The sequence below is a fragment of the Schistocerca piceifrons genome, chromosome 11 (assembly GCF_021461385.2).
Source record: "Schistocerca piceifrons isolate TAMUIC-IGC-003096 chromosome 11, iqSchPice1.1, whole genome shotgun sequence".
Taxonomy (NCBI): Eukaryota; Metazoa; Arthropoda; class Insecta; order Orthoptera; family Acrididae; genus Schistocerca; species Schistocerca piceifrons.
In genome coordinates this window covers 6,059,747-6,075,338 of record NC_060148.1, presented here as the reverse complement: position 1 = coordinate 6,075,338, position 15,592 = coordinate 6,059,747, and positions in this window count along the sequence as shown.

Sequence of the window (15,592 nt, the reverse complement as noted above, 5' to 3'; positions counted from 1 at the left end):
TTGATACAGTTCCTAAACATAGTAATGAAAAATTGGAAAACCACACTTAATATCCAAACAAATTCAAATAATATCACATCACAGCCAATACAGATTAAGCGTGGAATATACCAAGGAGACTAAGTCCTTTCTGGTTCTGCCTTGCTCTGAACCCACTATCCAACATGCTAAATAATACAAATTATGGATACAATATTACTGGAACATACCCACACAAAATCACACATTTGCTATACATGGATGATCTAAAACTACTGGCAGCAACAAATCAACAACTCAACCAATTACTAAAGATAACAGAAGGATTCAGCAATGATATAAGTATGGCTTTTGGAACAGACAAATGTAAGAAAAATAGCATAGTCAAGGGAAAACATACTAAACAAGAAGATTACATATTGGATAACCACAGCGACTGCATAGAAGCGATGGAAAAAACGGATGCCTATAAATATCTAGGATACAGACAAAAAATAGGAATAGATAATACAAATATCAAAGAAGAACTAAAAGAAAAATATAGACAAAGACTAACACAAATACTGAAAACAGAATTGACAGCAAGAAACAAGACAAAAGCTATAAATACCTATGCCATACCAATATTGACCTACTCATTTGGAGTAGTGAAATGGAGTAACACAGACCTAGAAGCACTCAATACACTAACACGATCACAATGCCACAAATATAGAATACATCACATACATTCAGCAACAGAAAGATTCACATTAAGCAGAAAGGAAGGAGGAAGGGGATTTATCGACATAAAAAACCTACATTATGGACAGGTAGACAATTTAAGAAAATTCTTTCTAGAACGAGCAGAAACTAGCAAAATACATAAGGCAATCACTCATATTAATACATCGGCTACACCACCGCAATTTCATAACCACTTCTACAACCCTTTAGATCACATAACATCAACAGATACGAAGAAAGTAAATTGGAAAAAGAAAACACTACATGGCAAGCACCCGTATCATCTAACACAGCCACACATCGATCAAGACGCATCCAACACATGGCTAAGAAAAGGCAATATATACAGTGAGACAGAAGGATTCATGATTGCAATACAGGATCAAACAATAAACACCAGATATTACAGCAAGCATATTATTAAAGATCCCAATACCACAACGGATTAATGCAGACTTTGTAAACAACAAATAGAAACAGTAGATCACATCACAAGCGGGTGTACAATACTAGCAAATACAGAATACCCCAGAAGACATGACAATGTCGCAAAAATAATACATCAACAGCTTGCCTTACAACATAAACTTTTAAAACAACACATTCCTACATACAAGTATACACCACAAAATGTACTGGAGAATGATGAATACAAATTACACTGGAACAGAACCATTATAACAGATAAAACACCACCACATAACAAACCTGACATCGTACTCACCAATAAAAAGAAGAAATTAACACAACTAATCGAAATATCCATACCCAATACAATAAATATACAAAAGAAAACAGGAGAAAAAATTGAAAAATACATCCAACTGGCTGAGGAAGTCAAAGACATGTGGCATCAGGATAAAGTTGACATTGTACCAATTATACTATCAACTACAGGAGTCATACCACACAATATCAACCAGTACATCAATGCAATACAGCTACATCCAAACTTATATATACAACTACAGAAATCCATAATTATTGATACATGTTCAATTACCCGAAAGTTCCTAAATGCAATAAACACATACCGTACAGTTAAAAGTAAGTGACGCTTGATCAAGGTCCGCGTCACTCCATTTTTAACCGGACTTAATGTCTGAGAAAGTGAAGATAATAATAATAATGGTTTATTTGTCCATAATAACTTTTACAATCGTGGACATAATCAGTCAGTACATCCATGAACAGTAATAATAGTTTAGTAGTAGAAATAAAGTACATACAACATTAAAAATCCTTGATGGAGTACAAACATTTAGCAATTAAGAACTGCTTTAATTTTATTTTAAATATGTTTCCTTTTAACATTTTTATGGTATTTGGCAGTCTGCTGTAAAAAAATCTTCCACCAGAAAATGGATTATGATCGGTTGCTTTTTTATTTGAATTTTATGTGGTAATCCTCTTTCTTCCTTGTATTATAACTGTGGATATCACTATTTATTATACTGTGCTGCATATTTTCTTTTACAAACAGTATAGTCCGTAGAACATATAATGAATACACTGTTAGTATATTATACTTAATGAAGTATTCTCTACAGGATTGATGTTTACTAATATTTGCTATTATCCTAATTTCTCTCTTCTGGGCTCTAAAAGCCCTATCCACTTATACCGTTGGTGCCCCGCCCCAAATCTCAATACCTTATTGTGGGTGGGAGTGTATAATACCAAAATAGATTTGTCTTTAAGACTGGTGCACTATTATGCCAGAAAGGCATTTTAGCAGGTAGGTATTACATGAGATTTTTTTACACATGTAGCTGATGTGCTCCTTCCATGTAAGATGTTCATCAACAATAATATCCAGGAATTTATGTTTATCAGTTGTTTCAATTGATAGCTCTGGCTCAGTGTCCACTTGTCTTGAGTTGTAATTTAGCATAAACTCCATTAGAATTGTCTTTTCCTTATTTAATGCCAAGTATCCTCTGTTATACAAAATATGGGTAACTCCTACAGTTATAAAGAAACGCAGCTGTATACAAATGTTGTGTGTAGCTGACGGGGGAGGTAGATAATTTAGATAATCATCTTGAGGTCGAAGCTGTCTGTGTTGCTTTAACAATACGTATGTTTAGGGGTGGGTGCGCCTTCAGCAAAACACAATTTTGTTTTCTTTCCCGAATGTGTTTCGCTGCAGTTGCAGCATCATCAGTATTTTTTATTTGAAGGCTGTTAGGCATAAAGAATGTTCTTTACTGTTTATATACATGTAAATATTAGTTTTTAAATAGTAATTACAGATTTTTAAGAGCACATAATTTTATGTATTTGTACCTTTTTACCATATGGTATGAATACGTAACTTAATGTGCTCTTCAAAATCTGTAATTACGATTTAAAAACTAATATTTACATGTATATGAACAGTAAAGAACATTCTTTATGTCTAACAGCCTTCAAATAAAAAATACTGATGATGCTGCAACTGCAGCGAAACACATTCGGGAAAGAAAACAAAATTGTGTTTTGCTCAGGCGGACCCATCCGAAAACATAATTTATATATGTTGAAATATGAACAGGCATCGTAAACAAGGTTGAAAACTTCTCTCTCACACCAAACCCTGTTAGATCTAGAACACACACCTGTGTACCTACATTACCAGGGACCATCTCAATACCTTTACTCGTAAATTATTCACATTCAACCAAGACTTCGCATTACAGTGTATATAGCGTGTTCACAATGTATTGATAATTTCAAATACAAATAATGCATGCTAAGATATAGTCTGTCTGTAAACTCAAGAGCGAGCAGTGCTTTTGGTGGGGGAAGTGGCCTTTCAGGGAAGAAAACTGCCACCGGCCTACAGGGGCACCCAGAATCTATTGCCCGTTACCTGTCTAGCGGCGTAGATCGGTGTGCAATGATATACATCGTTTCTGTTCGTGGGATCCTAGTTGTCAGTGTCAGTGAGTTAACTTTGTGTACTTACTGATATACTTCGATATCCGAAAGTGATAGATAATAGTATAGCATTGCAAGAAAATGTGCAGAATAGTAAGATGAGGAGGTATTTGAGGAGTAATGAGCGTTTGATCATCTCTAATGTTATTACATCGTGTATTAATGAGGCGATCCAAAAAGAACTGTTGGCTAATATTACCAGTCCCAGTCAAAGGGCTGCAATTTATGCAAACGTCAGCCTCTCCCAATAGGACGCATAATGAAGGAACACGGAAATAAGCCACGTGGTTTACTGGAATCGCCACAAAGGAAAGCTAATAAGTTTGGGAGGAAACCCATCATTACAGTCAGTTTCAAAATCACGTAAAACCTTTGATGCTTATGGAACACTAAATCTCTATCTTGGTCACTATTCATCTGATTCTAAGACATAGTGCTTAAAACATGTACGCAATAGCTATTCTTAGACACTGGTGAAATTTCCTTTGAAACTTACACTGATTCTGGACTTGTAAGAAAAAAGCTTGACATAAGAGTTACGTTCGCATATTAATTTTTATTTTTTGGTAAGAACTTTATTTCTTGATCTACAGCAATGTTACCTTCAAAATATTCCTCATTACATACTATACACTTATGCCAGTGCTTTTTCCAATTTCCAAAACACTTTTAGGAACTGTTTCTTCAGGATAGTTTATAGCCTCTTAACTGTGCTTTTTTAATCTCATTCATGCTTGTAAAACCGCTGTCCTTAAAGGCCTGTTTTGAAACGTTTGTAGGCCCTACCACTTGTCTTCCCTCAGTTTACCGTAACAGGCTCACCAAAAGGAATATTTAACATTTCTAAAAATTTCATACACTTTATTCCATTCTTATAACAAAATTTAATACAGTTTCTCTAATTTATTTTTATACAAAACAAATAAGAGTTGATGCTACCAAAACACATGTAACCTTTCTGACAGCTCACAACAGAGTAAATACCCAATACGGATAACGTTGTACACATGTTTTTGAGGCATGTTTATGAAGATAGCGACAAAAAAGTAGTGCAAATCTGACTAATACAACACACAAAATTATAAATTTCTGCTTACCTTTTAAACACTCTTCATGTTGCAAGAAATTAAGTTTCAATGCAGTCCTTCAAAGAAAACTACTACATTTTAGTAGGGACACAAAGTAAGAACAAGCCTTAAATTCTACAGACTGATTACATTATATGGGGTTCGTTTTACCAATAGCAATAGAGGAACACACATTCACATGAACAGACATTTTGTTCTGTGTTTGTAGTAAAATCCTGACTTCCATTCTTATGTTAATATTATTTAGTCTATAATGTTGTGTTTCGGAAGAAGCTATAGTTTTTTTGTATTCCTTATCGTCTTAATGCATTTATATAAAAATAAATGCAGCTGAGATGTATCTATCTGTACACGGCGTCGCCCCAGATTTGAAGCGCGTGCCGCGGCGGGTCCGGTACTACGTTGTGAAACACCCTGTAGAAGCGGCTCGTGACATAGCTGGGTAGGCAGAGCTCTGTCAAGTTCCCTCACATATACAGGTCAGTAATGATGTGGTGGTATTGGTCAAAGCAACATCGTGCTGTGGGGGTGGAGTATTGTATTCGCTAAGGCAAACCTGTTTGTGTGTGTGTGTGTGTGTGTGTGTGTGTGTGTGCGTGTGCCTTTTGTAAGCATTTCGAGATTCAGCCACGGTTTCCAGTTCCTGCTCGTGGAACAATATTGAATTGAGTAAGAAACTTCTGGTCAGCTTTCGTTGCAGCAAATTGGAAGTCTACTAGCTCTCGGAAAACTCTCTGAACCCTGAGATCGTCAGAGGTTTGTGTAGCAATTTACAGGGGAGCCTGCATCATTTGTTACAGAAACATTCCGACAATACGACATGACATGCCACACATCGGATGAGGCCTCACGAGTTCTCCATGAAGAATTTGGTAACCGCATAATTTCCCAGTGTGCTTGTGCCGGATGGCTGTCCTGTTCAGCCGATCTAACTGTGCTAGATGTTTACCTGTGCAGATATTAGAAGGTGATAGTGTACTCCGACTGGCCGAGAAGCTGGCAACGGTTAAAAGATGAAATTCGCAATGAAATTTCCAGAACTCTTCTGGCAGCTACTAAAGATGTGTTCAAAAACAGGGTGAAACTCCTCGACTGTTTTGTAACTACATATGGTCGTCATTTGTCCGAAGTAGCATTTCGTAAGTAAACGTAAATAAATGTTGCATCTGTGTAAAATGTTCAAATTTGTTTCGCAGTTTGTGTGTTATCCAGTTTCGAAATTGTCAAAGCAATGCAAAGCACCGTGTACAATGAAGGCTTTCACAGCCAATGCTTATTTCTCTTAAAAGCTTGCTCATATAGCTCAATGCCCTTTGCCCTAGCTTGCGAGGCAGAGAGCTACGCCTGTGCCCCGGGTTGAATCTGTCCCGTGGATTAATGGCAGTTGGTACAGTACACGGGCCAGCCTGAGAGAGTGTTTTTTATGGGTTTTCTTCACCTTCTTAGACAAACGATGCACTGGTCCCCAATCTCTGGCTCGATACATAAACAGTTGGAGTACAGTCTGTATATCGTGTGTGCTGTCACAAGCCCTGAGGTACACACGACAAAATCTGATTTTGCCAGATGACTGGGTGGCTATAAGTAAGGTTTTTACTTAGCCTTTTTCATCATCATCATCATCATCTGCAGTTTGCTTTGTGTTTTTCTCCCAGGTTCAACAGTTCTGAAAAGTGTTCTGCCGGTAATTGTTTCTGTTTTCATTTAATTCAGTGACAAAATTGTGAAAAGGAAAGTTGCTACTCACCATATATTGTGGATGCTGAGTCGCAGATAGGCACAACAAAATGTCTGTCACAAATATAGCTTTTGGCCAGTAAGGCCTTCGTCAAAATTAGACGGCACACACACACACACACACACACACACACACACACACACACACACAAACGGTCTTTTTGTTGTGCCTATCTGCGACTCAGCATCCCCAGTATATGGTGAGTAGCAACTTTCTTTTTCACAATATTGCTACATTCCATCCTGGATTTTCCATTTTTTAATTGAGTGACTAAAGTATTTTATGACGGTCGACACGAAGCTTTAGTAGTTACCCAGCTTATACATTGCATCACTCCAGTTAATGTTGAGTAGCAGTATTTTTACAGAGCTAAGTACATGGACCTGTTTTCTAGTAAATGTACAATTCAAGCGTCTTTTTCCCTCCAAAATGGTTTGAGGTCTTTGGAGCATGTCTAATGTCAGCTGATTGTTCGCAGTATTAATTACAGATATAAGTGTTACCTACAAATCAATACAGCTCTAAAAATTAGTATATATATTGGTGTGTTATGCACATAAATCAGTTGTTACAGTGCTTAAATATGGAGTATGATTTTGCAAGTACTTTTTGTAAGTAGTTCATGTACGAGGGTATTTCGGAAAGTAAAGATACACCGTATGCCAGAGGAACAGAAGAGTTTTGGTGAGGAAGTTGGCAACACTGGTGTTAACCTTGAACTGTTAGCTTTCTCCTCGCGGTCGTTCAGCAGTTGAACGTTGCTTCTGGTTGGAGTAGGGCGTGTCTAAAATGGCTGCGCCGATTCAGAATCCCACCAAATACAAAGTGCGCTCCATCATACGTTTTCTTCATGCAAAAGGTCAGCGACCAGCGGATATTCACAAAGAACTGTTTCTGTTTATGGGAAAATTATGAATCGACAAAATGTAATGAAATGGTGTCATTTCTCTGAAGGTACAAAGAACAGGTCAGTGATCTGTGATCTCTGATGCCCTTCTTCGGAGAATGGAGGAAGCAGTTCGTGTGAATAGACGTCTCACATTGAAAGAATTGCATCAGATAATACCGGACGTGTCATTGACAACTCTTTATGATGAAACTGCACGCGCGCTGGGTTCCAAAACTGTTAACGGAAGAACACAAAAAGAAAAGGATGGGCTTTGCACTCGACTTCCTCACACGCTATGCTGAAGCAGGTGATGAGTTCCTGGATCGCATTGTGACGGGTGATGAGGCGTGGGTTTATCACCATACACCTGAATCCCGAGCAACAATCAATGCAATAACACCATTCGAAAAAAGCCAAGAAATGCAAAACGTCAATTGCAGCGAAGAAAATCGTGGCTTCTGTTTTTTGGGACAGACAAGGCATTCTTCTGTTGGAATTTATGCCTCCTTGAACGACAATTAATGCTGCTGCATATTGCCAGACTTTGAAACATCTTCAAAGGGAAATTCAAAACAAACGCAGGGGAATGCGGAAGTGGAGTCCGCTTGCTTCGTGACAACGCTCGGCCCCACACAGCGCTCGTAACCAAAGCACTACTCGACAAGTCAAATGGGACGTATTGGACCATCCGCCATAAAGCCCGGACCTTGCGCCCACCAAGTTCCGTGTCTTCTGTTACCTGAAGTCACACCTTGGTGGAAAATCATTCCACGACAATGAAGAGATCGAAGATGAAGTTGAAATGTGGTTCCAACAACAGGCGGCAACCTTCTACGACTGCGGGATACAAAAGCTTGTGCACCGACTTAACAAATGTTTGGATAACGGGGGTGATAATGTCGAAAAATAACAAATAATCCAGTTAATAAGATGTAACTGACATTTTCTAAATAAATGTTATATTTACGGACTGCGAGCCATTGTATCTTTACTTTTCGAAATGCCCTTGTAATTTGACTTGGGCATTGCACTTAAAGTGATCTCAGCATAATAACTTTATTATGTGTTTTTGAAAACCTCTGGTGTTTCTTGTGTAATTTAATTAATTTGACAGTGTAAAATTATACACAGGTTTTGAACACGACAACGAAATTAATCGGTTGCATTTCGTATGCGTCATTTATGATGCAGTTAAATTCTTACCTGTGTCGAATAATCCCCAATGTAGTGAGTTTGATGAAAAGCTGAAGTTCTACCAGATTCACCGTCACCGGTGTTTTCTAGTGAGAGATAAACTTCTGGAAAGGTAAGTAACTTTTGGTAAATGTTGTGTTACTTCAAATTCAAAGTTGCTCCCATGTTTTGGTGACTTGGGTGATCGTTTACTATTTGGGGTTTATCAGAGACTGATTTGAGTATCATTAAGCTATGCCGTCCATTGGTATTTGTTTTGCTACATTGATTTAATTATGTTAGGGATTTTAGCTTGTCATTAAATGCCAGTAAATGGAAAAGAGTAATTTGTCTATCATGACAGTAACTACATTTGATCATCCCATACAGTACTGAGAACATTACTATTCCAGTTTAGAGTGTTAACCTTCACTCCATAGTAAGAATTTGTCAATCAAACCGAATGATACTACACATGACAGGATTTGTTGTTCAGCCTGATTGTAAAGTACAGAGATCGGAAACATGCAAAAAGTGTTAAACACGGCATCCTACACCACCTGATCCCGTATCCACCACTCCTCTGACTGGTCTGATGCGATACCGTGTAAGTTCCACTATTGTGGCAACTTCATCTCAAAGTATCACTTGCACCTACCATCCCCACAGTTACTTGTTGAATGCATTCCAGTCCCTGCCTTCCCCTACAGTTTTTACCATCCATCTGCAGGTTCGTCTAGTAATTCTGAAGTTGTTACCCGATGCCTCGACACACGTCCTATTGTCCTATCCACGCGCACGTGCATTTGTGTACGTGTGTGTGCGTGTGGTTTCAGAGTTAATGCTATGTTGATCATTATTAGGTAACAAGGATGTAGAATGGATGGCCAGGAAGTGTAATTCCAGCTCTGCTGATAGAGGCATTTAAAAGTAGGAAAGATCCTACTCCTTCACACCATTGCAAGCAATACACATCAGACAAGTAGTATGTCTTAGAAGTTATGGCCACAAACCCGTTGAACACAGTTAATGTTTAAATATTTTAAGTTCCAAGTATGGTATATGTAGTTTAATTTTGGTGTTAGGGTAAAAACTGTCGAACATCAAATCTAGGATGCGATAATGACAATATTATGAAGAGGAGAGAGTGCTACTCGCCACATAGCGCAGATGCTGAGTCACAGATAGGCACAATGAAAAGACAGTCAAATGAGTAAGCTTTTGACCAAAAAGGCTTGCATCGGAAGTAGACAAAACACACACTCGCAGTCTGGTGTGTGTGTGTGTGTGTGTGTGTGTGTGTGTGTGTGTGTGTGATTTCTGAAGAAGGCCTATTTGATCAAAAGCTTACTTTGGCACTCACTTTTTGTCCCTATCTGCGAGGCAGCATTTCTGCTATATCGCGAGTAGCGCTCTCTCCTCTTCATAATATTGAGATGAATAAGAATTGCACATTCAGTGTATGAAGTGCTATCTTTTGTTTGAAGTGTTCATTCTTTTGGCTTGCAAAAGGTGGCAACTGTAATTATGCCATGGTCTTCTGTGGCACTGCCACTAAGGTGAAAAAAATTGTTCATCATACAGAAATGAGCAACGACAATACTGTGCGAAGTTTTCTACCGGTCATCTTGTGTGACCCCTCTGTAATTCCCTAGGGATTATTCTATATACATATGAAAACATATCCTCCCAAGTGGTAGTTTTCGTTGATAAAAAAAGTGGCAAGAATGACAGTGTAAAATGGTGCAAAATTTTCAAAATTCTCAGGAAAACATGAGAATCCACAAGGGGCAATGAAATAAAAATGAGACAGATGGGGAGAGACGTAAGAAAATTGCTTATTATTTCGAAAATAATCGCCGTAACTGTCCATACACTATCCCACTGTGTGAGAAGACGGTCAGTGTCTTTATAGAAAAATGTCTGAATTTGTCTATGGAACCATAGCTGTTCCCAGGTGCTCACATCTTTGTCCAAAGCAAATTGACAGGCATGAATGACTTTCTTCAGGGTTCCAAAAATACGGAAATCGCATGGGGGGGATTGGGAATATACAGGGTGTCGGAAAAGTCTGTCCCTGATTACGTAAATTGATAACTCAGCCTAGAAGTAAGATACAAATATGAAACTGGTGTCTATTGTTTACAAACTAACAAAGTTTTTTTCACACATCAGTAAACTTCCACATGAGCACCCTTGGTGGCGGGTAGCACATCTAGGCGATATTCAATTTCCGTCCACACATTAGCCAACATCACTGGAGGGATCGATTCGACGACTGTGGTTATCCGTTGCAGCAGGGTTTCAGGATCTGGTACACGTGTTAGGTAGGCCTCGTCCTTGACATAACCCCATAAAAAGAAGTCTAATGGGAGAGCGTGGAGGCCAAACCGTTGGCCCATCATGACCAATCCGCCGCCCAGGAAAGGTCATATCGACGTGTACTGTCATTGGGCAACAAGGCCTGAACGATTTGCACTTTGTGTGCACGAAACAATAAACGTTTGTGTGAAATGTCACGGAGAGAGCTTTTTGGCATCTGTAATTCACGTGAGGCCCTCTGCACCGATTTCTTCTGACTTGGCAGAAAAGACTGCCTTACAGTTTCCACCCTGTCGGCTGAGGTTGTCGGTCGACCAGACCTCGGAAGGTCAGCAACCGATCCTGTGTTCTTGAACTTCTCATACCAGGCTTTAATGCTCTTGACATCAGGTGGATTCCTTCCAAATGTTGTCTGGAAGTGTGTCTGCCCTGTGGTCGATGATCGTGTCTCATGGTACCACAGGACACAACTGTGCCTTCTCCCGATTGGTTAACATGGCTTCTTGGGCACTGCACCTCATCCACTACTTACGTACTGCGAACCTAAAACAGGAAAAAAAACTTTGATAGTTGTAAATGATTCGACACAAGTTTCATATTTGTATCTTACTTCTAGCCTGAGTTATCAAATTATGTAATGAGGGAAAGTGTTTTCGGACACCCTGTATGTTAGGTCTTTCCAACGAAACTTCTTCACTGTAGTTGAAACGACCTTGGCAACAAGTAGCTCAACATTATTCTGCAACAGAATGATGCAGTCCATCAACAAGGGTGTAAGGAATTTAAGGTGCACCTCAATTTTTGCAGTGTGTCTTAAGTACTGCTGTGCTTTAGTTGACCATCAAGTCCAAATGCCCGGGAATGTCAATGTATGGCATAATTCTATTTTGTGATAATGCCTGCCTACATGTTGTCAAGGCTGTTTAGAGTACGGTGCATAAATTTTGCTGGGAAGCCCATATCCATACAGTCCTGGTCTCTACTCGTGTGATTTCCATATTTTTGGACCCCTGAAAAAAGGCATTTGTGACTGTCGATTTGCTTCAGATGGGGAGGTGCACGCACGTGTATGACCGTGGTTCTGAGGGCAACCGCAAACATTTTTCTGTGAAGGCACTGTCAATTTTGTCTTACACTGGAATAAATATATTAATAGTTACAGTGATTACTGCCATTTATTTGGCCCTCGTACTAGACTGAACAAACAGCTGACTCGAACACATTTTGCGTGCCAGGTCTGAAACGAACTCCTGTCCACGCACTACAAAGTGTCTGTGCAGACCCCATTTTTTGCTCACAGACTTCAGTAACTTCGCTTAAACGTACAACTCTGACTTCCGGGTTTGCGCACATCACATCTGTGAAGATGTCCGGTCCATACCCTACTGTTTGTCTGTGCAGATGCGATGTGTGTGTGTGTGTGTGTGTGTGTGTGTGGGTCAGTTAACAATACAACAATGGTAAATAACAGCCTTCGTCTCAAGTCAGAAATCCCCACTGAGAACTGATATGAAATCATTTGAATCTACAAATGTGTTCAACGAAATGCAATGACACATTTTAACCACAACTGCAACCAGTTAGGTTATCGAGGTCTCGGTGGGCAGTCGAAACTGTCAACTGACTATTCTTAAACTACGTAAAATTTAACTAATATTTATTTTCAGTTTAGTGTGAAAATTACTGTTTTAAGCACTATAATAATTTTCTTTGTTTAATAACTGGTTATGGAAAATTATGAAAAATGTTCTCAAACATAGTTTTGAACTTCAGTGGTGAAGTATTTTCTTCTTCTTGAGGTGCTCCACTGTGTCCTATCCAGAGCTTCTTCCTTCTCCTCTCATTCCTTCAATTTTCCCCTCTGTAATTCTTTGCTGCAGAAAATTCCTGCAGATTATACGCCCCAGCCTAGATTTTTTTCCTTTTTCTGATCACTTCCAATAATTTTCTTTCTTCCCTTATTTTCCTTCTTAATTCTTATTTCTACCAGTCCACTTCAGCTTGAGCATTCCTCTCCATAGCCAAATTTCAGAACACTCTATCAATCTTTCTTCTTTCTTATTAACAGGCTGTGATTCGCTGCTGTATAATACTACACTTCAGACATAAGATTTAGCAAATCCTTCCCTCAGCTCCGTAGGAACATTTGTACATGTTCGTAAGTAAATGCTTCACCTTTTAAAATGCTTTCTTTCCCATAGATATCCTCCTCCTTACCTTATCTGTGCAGCTTCCAGAAAGGATTTCGCTTTTTCTATCATTTTTCCATTTACCAATATGTTTACACCAGGAATACCTTGTGGGTCATATTTTACCCAGAAGGATTTGTCGAAGGCCCCCCTCCGACGTCCATAATCATTGCAGGACCAAACGCTTCTGTTACTTTTGATCATTAATGGGGTTGTACAAGTCAGCAAAAGTTCATTCAACTAGCCCACCTGGAAGTGTAAAAAAACTTACCTCTTACACCTGAAGTACCACGTGGGTCATTTTTGACCCATGACCCACACACATTTAACGCAATTTGATACCAGTCTCAAAACTGTTTGTATGATGCTGACAAGCCCTATATCCAGGACGGTTTCTTTTACCAAGGCAGACATGAAACTCGTGATCAGAGCTATTGTCTCGGTCGCCATCTCGGCACTGAAATTGATGCAGCCAACTTCTTCAGAGGATAAACTAAAACAAAGCTAACAGTCCAGAGGGCAGTCCTCGGAGATCACTAAAAGATGTCCCTCTTGGTGTGTGGAGTGGAGACAATGTGTCTTATTCTGAGTGACACGCGTGCTGGATGTCAGGTCGATGAGAATACTGAGAAGAAACTGTGAAGTGTTACAATGAAAATAAGGGCAGAGTCGATATAGATAGATTCTATAGTGTAAGAGGTGGCATCCACCGATGGCCTGTGCGTGTCTTTTATAGTTTTGTTGACCTTGCCATGATCAATTCTTACATAATTTTTAAGTTGCTTATCTCCAAGATGATTTCATGGCGAGACTTTGTCCTCGGAGCAACAGATCGGCTTGCTACCCTCTACAAACTGCAGAGAGAAGTCGATCGGCCCTTGCGGGCAATTGGTAACAGTGCTGGTCAACCTAGAAGTAGAAAGCATCGTAAAATTCAGGTTTCTGCAAACGATCACACATATGTTTAGAGTGCAGAAAGTATGTGTCCAAAAGCTGCCATGCCAAAAGTCTTGTCCAATGTCTGGACTGCAGCCCTATCCCAGATCAGATGATTCTGTCCACTCCTTCATTCCTAAATATTTCCAAATATTGGAACTGTTGAGCGAAATTGTGTGTTCTCATGTCTTTGTTCCTTGACTGCAATAAGCAAAAAAAAAAGGCAGATTATTTTAGTCACATGCTGCATTTTAGAATGTTTTACAAATGCTTGGTACTCACATTGTTTACTGTAAAAGTAAAAATACTGTTAGTGCTTGCATAAACTGTATTTTCTGTCTCTGTTTCAAACTTTTGGGGAGAAAAACTGTGTAACATTGTTTTACTTACTTTTTATTATAATGTTTGATGAAAGACTGAGGAATTTCTTCTCTAAAATCTAACAAAAAACATATATTTCTGAAAAATTATTTTTGGCAGTGTACTGTTCATTTTATAAAAGATATTATCCTTTGCTTACGCTTCAGAGTCTTCTTGAAAGTACTGTTAACATGGGACACCCAAAATGCCACCCAAATGCCAATAAAATAGTGGTTTCCTACTGTGGCTAAAAAATGACCCACATGGTACTTCAAGGGGTGTGGCAGAGCTCGGTACTTCTAGTGTTAACTGGAGTTTCCATCTTGATTTTGCTCAAAATTGTTGTCTTCCCTATATTTATCTTCGTTCCACTCTCGTTGCCCCTTCTTGCTATACTCTTTTTGACATCTGCTGTAGCTCCTGTTCTGATGCTGCCAGCACTGCTAAGTCATCGACGTGTTCTGTAGTCTTCAACCCTTCTCCTCCAGTTACAATGGCTCTCGCATCCTCTATACCATTATCTATCAATCCTCCTCCATATATACGGAGTAGCTTCGGCGACAGTCAGTGTCCTCGCCATACACTCCTTCCAGTGTTCGCCTCTTCTGTCGCCTCATTCTCTACTCTTTCAATTATTGCTTTGATAAATCTACTTCAGTAACCAGTCTATCCCCACATCTCAGCATTGTACTCCAGTTGACTCCATCAACAGCCTTCTCCTAGAGTATGTGTACGTATATAACTGCGTCCAAACAAACCTCGGAAGGACCGGTGGTGCTGATCGACTGCCATTCACCCTATGCCTAAAGGCGCAGCGAGATGCGGATGTGAGGTCACACACCACTCTTCCGGCCACTGTCAGCTTTCATGGCCTGGAGATGCTCCTCAATTCGCGCGACAAGTGTTGAATGCGCCGTGCTTGCCCACACCTGGGCCGTCACCCATCCCAATGCTAGCCGTGCCTCACGGTGCTTAACTTCGGTCATCTGATGGCTACAAATAGGGTAAGTCTTGGGAGAGTTGGACCGCTTTTTTTCTGTAGCATAAAATTTGTGTGTGTTTCAACTTTTTTTTGTGAATTCTGGCAACACGTCTGTGGCTAGTGTCATATAAACATCTCACCCATAGGTCCATGGGTGAGATGGATCAGTGTGGAAGAGATGGACCATATAAAACACATGAAAAAAGGAGTCGATTGAAATTGCGTATTTTTATTTGGAATATGTTGTAATGAATACAGAATTGTACTAATAAGTATTTTAGTCCAAAA